Consider the following 9,699-nt stretch of genomic DNA (forward strand, 5'->3'; position numbering starts at 1 on the left):
GATAGATGATATATAGATAGATAGATAATAGATATGAGATAGATAGATAGATAGATATGAGATAGATAGATAGATAGATAGATCAGTGTATCCCAACCAGGGGGCCTCTAGCTATTCCAAAACGACAACTCCCAGCATGTCTTTGGCTTTATGAGCATACTGGGAGTTGTAGTTTTGCAACAGCTGGAGGCCCCCTGGTTGGGAAACACTGCTCTATCTATCTATCTATCTATCTATCTATCAATCATCTATCTATCCATCTATCTCCTATCTATCTATCTATCTATATCATATCTATCATCTATCTATCTATCATCTATTAATCTATCTTTCTATCTCATATCTATCTATATATCTATATATCATCTATCTATCTCTCATATCTATCTATCTTTCATCTATCTCTCATCTATCTGAGATAGATATGAGATAGATAGATAAATAGAAAGATAGATAGATACATAAATAGATGGATATAGATAGATGGATAGATAGCAAAAAGATAAAGGCAGCACCTCAGTTGTCCAGAGTAGGAGAAGAAAATGAAAAAGGAGATGGGGTGCACGCATTCCTAGAACCTGGGTCCACTGGTTCCTCAATCCAGAAAAGTAAAGATGATGCAGCACTCCACAATAATGCATAAGGTGGTGTTTATTCCAGCATGTGCAAAGACAACGTTTCACCAGTCTCTCACTGGCTTTCTTACTTTTCTAGATGGATAGATAGATAGATAGATAGATAGATAGATAGATAGATATGATATAGATAGATAGATATGAGATAGATAGATAGGAGATAGATGGATTGATAGATTAAAAAAAACTCCAGAAGAGCAGCACAACAAAATTAAGAAAACCAATGCAATGGTGCACGCTGGGTGTGGACCTTGGTGAGAGGTTCACTTGTACTAGAAAAAATCAAGAGACCAGCAGCACACAGAAAAATTAGTGCAAAAAAGGTGGAGATTTATTGCATTATCCCAGTGTACAAAAGAAGCGACGTTTCAGCGACCTCTCGTCGCCGTTCTCAAGCTCGCTGAAACGTCGCTTCTTTTGTACACTGGGATAATGCAATAAATCTCCACCTTTTTTGCACTAATTTTTCTGTGTGCTGCTGGTCTCTTGCTTTTTTTTTTTGGATAGATAGATAGATAATAGATAGATGATTGATATAGATCGGTGTTTCCCAACTAGGGGGGCCTCCAGCTGTTGCAAAACTACAACTCCTAGTATGCTCATAAAGCCAAAGGAATGCTGGGAGTTGTAGTTTTGCAACAGCTGGAGGCCCCCTGGCTGGGAAACACTGAACTACCTCCCACTGTCTCCTACAACTTTCCCCCTCTTCCCCAAGCAAGTTACTTACTTTAAAAGGGCAGCATCAGCAGTGGGCACTGGGCAGGTAAGTCTTCCATACTGGTGGTGTCCCGGCCTGTATACACACAGCGGGCCTGCACCACAAGGTCCAGTATACAGGGGAGTGAGAGAGGGGGAGGAGCTTCCTGTCTGCTCTTCCCAGTCTGCATAGCGCGGCCCCTGCGTGGTGACAGGGCTGCAGGCTGAAGATTTATTTTAAAAAAGGATGCCGGAGTAGAAGGCTCCGGGGGGTGGGGGGTGCTGCGGGGGCTCGGGCCCCTCACTGGTGGCCATGAGAGCTGCTAGTGACCTACTGCTGCTAGGGGTGGCACAAGGGGGGGGGGGGGCAATCATGATGTAGGGGGGGCCGTGGCCCCCTCTGGCCCCCCTAACCCCGCAACCCCCCCACCCCCCGAGACGCCACTGCCTGCAGGGGTGGTTGAACGCAGCATCCATCCGGGTGCTGTCAAACTTGCTGTGGTCGGGGAGTATGCGGTGGTATGTGGCCTAATGCTCGCCTCTGGGGCCGGACCTGGAGAGGGCAGCGGGCCCCCTCTCACGCTGGGCCCCTGTGCAGCTGAACCGGCTGCACAGGCGAAATGTCTGCCCCTGGGTAAACACTGAGATAGATAGCAACATCAATAGAGAAATGAAGATAGATGGACGACTCACCCAGTTAGCAAAATATTCTTCTTTATTCGATGCTTGTAGCGTAAAATAACAGCAGGTACAAGGGGGGTCTGTCAGCAGGAACGCAGGGCTGTGGAGTGCAACGACCATGTCGCTTCGGACTGAAGCTTCTTCCGGCCTCCAACAGGTGTTCCTGCTGTGATTTAAAACCAGGTATGTGCGGAAGGGGGGAGGGGCCTTCACCTAGACAAATAATCACCTACGTGCTGACATAATGTTAAAAACATTCTTAGCGAATTTACAAAAATGGGCTAAATTCTGCCCTATCGTTAAGTCCCGCTGGTCCCAGGGCTCCGGTTCTTAGTATCCAGCGTGTTTCCATTTGTATAAGAATATTTTCTCTATCTCCTCCTTCTTTCGGGGGAGGAATGCGCTGGATACCAAAGAACTTAAGAGCCCTGGGATCATTATCATGCTCTTCTCTCATATGTTTCATTAATTTCGGGACTCCTTTCCCTGATTTCAACAAATAAATGTGTTCTCTGTATCTGGTAGACAATTGTCTTTTCGTTTTCCCGATGTAGAATCGGGCACAGGGACACATTAATCCGTACACTACATGTGCACTTTTACATGTTATGACTTCTCTGTCAGTGATGTCCTTTCCTCCTAGGTTTACAAAGCTCACTTTCATATTTTGAGAACAATGTGAACATTGACCACAGGCGTAATTACCTGGGGGAAGGGAATTAGTCAGACAATCTTTTTTATTTTTCTGTGCGGTTTCCTTGCGTTTTTTTATTTTTTTAATGTTATCACTAATCGTGCTATTTTTTCTGAAAGTTATTAAAGGTCTATTTTTGGCTATTGTTTTCAAATCGTCATCTTGTTCTAATATTTTCCAATTGTTATGTATAGCTTTAGTTATTATACTATTTATAGGTGTATTGGCAAATGAGAAGGTGAATCTTTTATCTCCTGTGTCATTCATATTGGATATTTTTGGTTTATTGACTAATAGATCATCTCTTTTCTTTCTTTCTGCTTTCTCATATGCTTGCTGTATGAGTTTTTCAGGGTATCCTCTTTTTCTCAGCCTATCTTTTAATTCTTCTGCCTGTTTTTGATATTTATGTTCGTGTGTATTGATTCGCTTTAACCTAATAAATTGACTGTACGGCAGGCCCTTTTTTACATGGTGAGGGTGGGAGCTTTTAAAATGGAGTAGGGTGTTTCTTGCTATTTTCTTTCTAAAGCCTGTCACTGATATCATGTTACCTTCAATATTTATTTCTGTGTCTAGGAATTCTAAACTTTTATTACCATAAACTGCCGTGAAAAACATGTTGCAGGAATTCACATCATTTAGATATTGCACGAATTTGTGAAACTTTTCTTCTGTGTTACTCCACACTATTATGATATCGTCTATGTAACGCTTAAAAAAGCGTACGTATGGCAGGTAGGGATTACTATCAGAAAAAAATATATTGGTCTTCGAAAGCAGCTAAAAAAAAGAGTTGCAAATGTACAGGAAACCGAGGTCCCCATCGCGGACAGGACAACTTGACCTAAAGCCGAGTAGACAGTGCCTGGTGCTCTTCTCTTTATCACAATTCATACCTTACATACTTATAGCACATTGTGGCACGTCAAATATCTCGCACAGGAATTGAGTTATAATTAACCATGCAAATGGATACTGTCCCGGATGAAGACCCGGAATTCGATATGGGGCGTAGGAACGCAGGAGCCTACTTCACGTCTTGCAACGTGCAAAGCGATTTACAATTGATCAGCACAAAATCCCTGGAATATAAAATCATGACTCTATCTGATAAAGAAACGCGCATATTTTGGACTATCAACTCCTTACAAGCCTATATTGACAGTGGTCGTTCCCCCAGAGGTTTACGCATTTACAAACAACCTTCACAGTTCCAAGATAATAATGATTTTACTGCAAGACAAGAGACTTCGTATTATGTTTTAACTTTCTTTTACTGACTGACAGCAGCAACCAATCAAATCACATAAAAGAGAAAAAATGTATGCATGCATATGCAAATTAAGGATCGATATTATCCAATCAGCACACGCCATAGTATATATAAACTGCTGACATCAACTGAACTTCCTCTTTCTTGCTGCTGCCAGTGGCAACTTAAGATAAGAAAAATTTTGTCCTTATTATTATTTCTTGTTTTCAAGAAAGGTGTATTACCATCATTCTTAACTTTGTCTTGATAGTATTTTCTAATATACTTTTATATATAAGTAATTCCATTTTTTCTTTCATACTGTATACCCCTCTCTTTTTATATATATATATATATATATATATATATATATATATATATATATATAAGTCCATAGCGTAGATTGTCTTGTAATATCTTAGTTTCCGGCGTTGTGTATGTGTTACATATACAGCGCCGTTTATCGCCATCTTGTGTTTTCCCCCCTGCTTATCGCCAACCCATCCCTCTCTCTATACCGTTACTTACCAGCCGCGCGCACGGAGGAGCTCGAGCGCTCTTCAGCTATTTCCGGGTCTTCCGTGTGACGCACTGGTTTTTGTCAGCTGGTTCTCAGCTGCGCAGGAGTTCCCGCCCATCTTCCCTGCTCGAGCGCGTCCTGTCACTCGGCAACGGACCTGCTGACAGGAATCTTCCGTTCCCTACATCCACATCGCTACGCTACAGAGATTATAAGAATATATAATCATATATATTCTAAAACTTGTATCCTTATATATTTATACTAATTCTATTCTATTATTAAAGAATTCTCTACTTTACTAAATAATATTTTATATGTATGAAGGATTTGTATACATGTTCATACGATCTATATGTATATATGTGCATTCATGTATATGTATGTATATATATATTTAGGTGTGGATTAACATTTATATATTATTATATATTTCTTTCTTTATTTATTTTTTCTGAATACTATTCATTATATTCCTATACTTTTATTAGATATATCTATAATTTTTCCCTACCGAAAAAATATATTTACCATGTCCACTGAACTTAACACTAACAAATCTCCTACTCCTGAAGAGTTAGAGAAATATGCAGAAAATAAAATGCAATCAATGGTGGACAACTCAGTACGCAATGCCTTTCAATCAGCAATGTCCACAATACAAGAATCCATTTCAAAAACCATATCTATTTCGTTAGCCCAATCTCCATCCAATGCTCCGATACCAATTTTACCTTCTACTCCCTCAGATGCATTTTTCTCCACGGAAGAGTCAGTGGAAAAACTTGCTAAAGGGTTTCAAAAATCAGGAAAGGCAAAACAAAAAAGAAAATTTTTAGAGATAACTTCTTCTCCTCCTCATACTAAAAGTTACAAAAAACAAACAAAAAATATTGATGATGAAAATTTGCGCTTACCACGCAATAAACAGACTGATGCTGAAAAAGTGCATCCCAGACCCTCTACCCGGGAGGACGTACAAATTTTACGGGCAAAGAAAACATCTTTAAGGATGAAACCAGACTCTTATGTCACAGATGATTCTTCTTCTGAGGATTCCAAAGAATCTTCAGAAGATGAAGAATATCTAAGCATTGAAAATAATGATGAGAACCCGAGTACATCAATTAGTAAAGAAGATCAATCTTCTAATATTCTAGATAGTGTGGGTGAACCCTTTTTTCATCCGGAGAGCATTAAGCATCCTAGATCGGGTGAGTGGCTACCACATCCCCAAGTAGCAAAATTTCTAGAGTTCTGGGTCAATAAACCATTGGACAAAAGTTCCAGAAATAAACTTAGGGCAGAATGCCCAAGACCATATTTGGATCATAAAAAATCCTGTACTCCGGATATTGATTTGTCCCTGATAAAATTTTTATCCAAGTCGGGTCCTAATCCAAAAAAGGGCATAGACCGATCCTTTCGGTCTATTCAAGACAAGGTGCTTGATGTTTTGGGCCCTGTAACCAAAATCCTTGATATCACGGAAGAAGCATTGTCTTCTGATACTCCGGTAGACTTAAAAATCCTCAGAGGATGGGCTCAAAGAATTGTGTGTTTATTAGGCAATGCGAATGCTGCCATAACCTGTGAACGCAGACGTTCAATTTTACTCAGATTGGACCCCCAGCTAATCAACTTAGCTCAATCAGAACCATCATCCTCTACTGAGGGTTTTTTATTTGGAGACTCTTTTGTCAAAGAGCTCAACAAGTATGTCGGATTGTTCTCATCATTGGAGAAAGCACAATCCTCTATGAAAAAAGTTTTTCATTCTAAGGTTTTTGGGAAGGCCGGGAGAGGCAGGGGCCGCTCTCTCGGCTGCCAATATGCGGATCGAGGATCCTTCAGAGGCTCTGCATATACATACCGTCCCCCTCAACCTACATCCTTTCAACAACCAAGCCCCTTCTTTCCTCCAAGAGGCCGCCCATGGAGGGCTAGAGGTCAAAGAGGATATCCTAGATCTCGCCCTTCTTCAGGTAAGTCTTTTCACTCCTCTACCTTCTCAGATTCCTTTAGGGGGCAGGTTAACCCATTTTTTCCAAAACTGGTCTATGATAACAACAGATTCCTGGGTGTTGAACACAGTCATGGGATATCAGATAGAGTTTTACACTTTCCCAGTTCAGAAAGAACATCCATTTCCCATGTATTTTTCAGACCAAGAAAAAATTCTGATATCTTCAGAAATCAAGGAACTATGTTCCAAGAATGCAATAACTCAAATTCCCTTCCATTCTCCAGGTTTTCTCAGCAATTTATTTCTGGTAAAAAAGAAAGATGGAGGTCATCGACCAGTCATCAATCTAAAAAATCTGAACGAGTTCATCAGATACCAGCATTTCAAAATGGAGGGTATTCATCTCTTGAGAGATTTATTATGGCAAGGAGATTGGCTAGTGAAAATAGATCTAAAAGACGCCTATCTCTCCGTACCTATGCACCCAGAATCCCAAATATATCTCCAATTCCTGTGGGACAACATCAAATGGCAATTTCTCAGCCTTCCCTTTGGTCTATCTTCCGCTCCATGGTGCTTCACAAAACTACTGAAACCAGTAGTTTCTTATCTTCGGAGAAGAGGTGTCCGTCTAATTATTTACTTGGACGACATCCTCATCATGGCGGATTCACAAAACCTGATTCATCGTCACATGCATTGGACTCTCTCTCTTTTAACCAATTTGGGTTTCGTGATCAACTACCAAAAATCCATACTTACCCCATCTCGGGAAGTGGAATTTTTAGGTTTTATGGTCAATACTCAATCGGCCATTTTAAGCCTCCCATCACGGAAATTAAAAACTATTCGCAGAGAAATTCGCTCTGTGTTGAACAAATCTCTCATATCCCTGAGGACAATTGCGAGAATAGTCGGTCTTTTATCAGCATCGATTCAAGCGATTTTTCCAGCTCCGTTACATTACAGGGCTCTGCAACGTTTAAAAGCTCTTCATTTGAGAAACGGATTAGGATATTCAGACGAGATATCCTTGAATCCGGAGGCCAGACAAGAACTTCTTTGGTGGCTGGAACACGTTCAAGCATGGAACGGGAAGACTATCTTCAATTCCATGCCAGATCTAGTGATAGAATCAGATGCGAGCCTCTTAGGCTGGGGAGCGAGATGCGGACACCTTTCCACAGGAGGCAAATGGTCCACGGAAGAGTCTTCTCTCCACATAAATTGTTTAGAATTATTGGCCGCTTCTTTCGCTCTCAAGAGTTTTGCCAAAGAGAGATCCCATTGTTGTATTCTCTTGAGAATGGACAATATCTCAGCAGTTCAATATGTGAATAGCTTAGGAGGTACGAAATCAAAAATTCTGACAGATATTGCAAAGAAATTTTGGCATTTTTGTCTGGACAGAGACATTATTCTCAAGGCGGAATATCTTCCTGGAGTATCAAATTCCGTTGCAGATTGGAATTCCCGATATCTTGTAGATTCGAGCGATTGGATGCTGAATCAGAAAGTGTTTCAGGATATCAATCGTCTATGGGGTCCACTACATCTAGACCTCTTTGCCTCCCGTTTGAATCGTCAAATACCTCTATTTTTCAGTTGGCGTCCAGATCCAGAAGCTTTGGGAACGGACGCATTCACTCAGACCTGGCCATCAGAAATTCTTTATGCATTCCCACCATTCACTCTCATTCCGAGAGTTTTACTACAGGCGAAAGCTCAGAGGTCCATCTTAGTCCTGATCACTCCATGGTGGCCGACTCAGACATGGTTTCCTCATGTTCTGAGTATGACGATAGATTTTCCCAGAATTCTACCGTCATTCCATTCTATTCTTCTAAATCCGTCGGGATTTCCTCATCCTCTGGTCCAATCAGATCTTCTATCTCTAGTAGCCTGGTTAATTTCAGGTCAGAAAGATCTGATATTGGAATTTCACAATCGGCTCAGAAGATCTTGTCGGAAGCCTGGGCCCCAGGTACAGGAAAGGCTTATCGCTCCGCATGGAAGCTATGGTGTAATTGGTGCATGGAACGGGAATTGGATCCCGTACATGCATCTTTGAACCACATCATTAATTTTCTTTCAGAATGTTTCGATGACGGTAAAGCTTATCGAACCATTAATGTTTACAGATCCGCCATTTCATTCTATCATGAACCTTTTAATTCTCTTCCTATAGGAAAACATCCTATTATTTGTAAATTGTTACGTGGTATCCGCTTTAAGAGACCACCTACCTCAAAATACCATTATACTTGGGATGTTCATTCTCTTCTCAATCTTTTTTCTTCTTGGCCAGATAATGATTCTTTATCCTTAAAACAATTATCTGCTAAGCTAACAACCCTTCTATGCTTAATTTCTCTTAAAAGAGTATCAGACGTTAGAGCCCTCGATATTACTCATCGTATTTTTTCTCCACATGGTGTACAATTTTCTATTTTCAGACGCACCAAAACTGGTTTACGTAAAGTTTTTTACCCTTCTTTCACTCAGAATCCTAAACTTTGTGTGGTACGTTGTGTAAAAGCATATGAACTAAAAACTTCCGTTTTCCATCTTCCTTCCTATTCTCAGCTTCTCATCTCTTATGTTAAACCTCATCTTCCAGTTTCCTCACCCACTTTAGCCAGATGGGTTAAATATGCCATGTCCTTAGCTGGAATTGATATCTCCATATTTGGCGCCCATTCCACTAGAGGTGCTATGTCTACTTCTGTTTTCCAATCTGGGGGTGCTCTATCTGATATCTTAAAGGCTGCAGATTGGTCTTCTGAAACTACCTTTCGTGATTTTTATTTTAGACCAGAATCTCACATATCTTCTGTCATTTTGCATTAATCGCAGTATATTGTTTTTTTCTAATATTATTATAATAGTCATATATGTTTATGATTCATTTAATATTGTTTTAGCTTTAAACTAGCATAATACGAAGTCTCTTGTCTTGCAGTAAAATTGGGGATTTTCCTAGCCTTGGTGCAGGAAAATATAGATTTTATTAAAGACAAGAGACGAGTATTATCCCACCCTAATAACCCGTCCCTATTTTTTATTTTACAGCCTAAATCCAGATGTTTCGTCATATGAAGTAGTTGTTCAGTTCCAGTTCGATTAGTTTATGATGTTCCAACTTCTTCTCCAAGCCTACAGTTCGCATCAAGAAAGAGGAAGTTCAGTTGATGTCAGCAGTTTATATATACTATGGCATGTGCTGATTGGATAATATCGATCCTTAATTTG

Source organism: Hyla sarda, chromosome 2, assembly GCF_029499605.1.
Source record: "Hyla sarda isolate aHylSar1 chromosome 2, aHylSar1.hap1, whole genome shotgun sequence".
NCBI lineage: Eukaryota > Metazoa > Chordata > Amphibia > Anura > Hylidae > Hyla > Hyla sarda.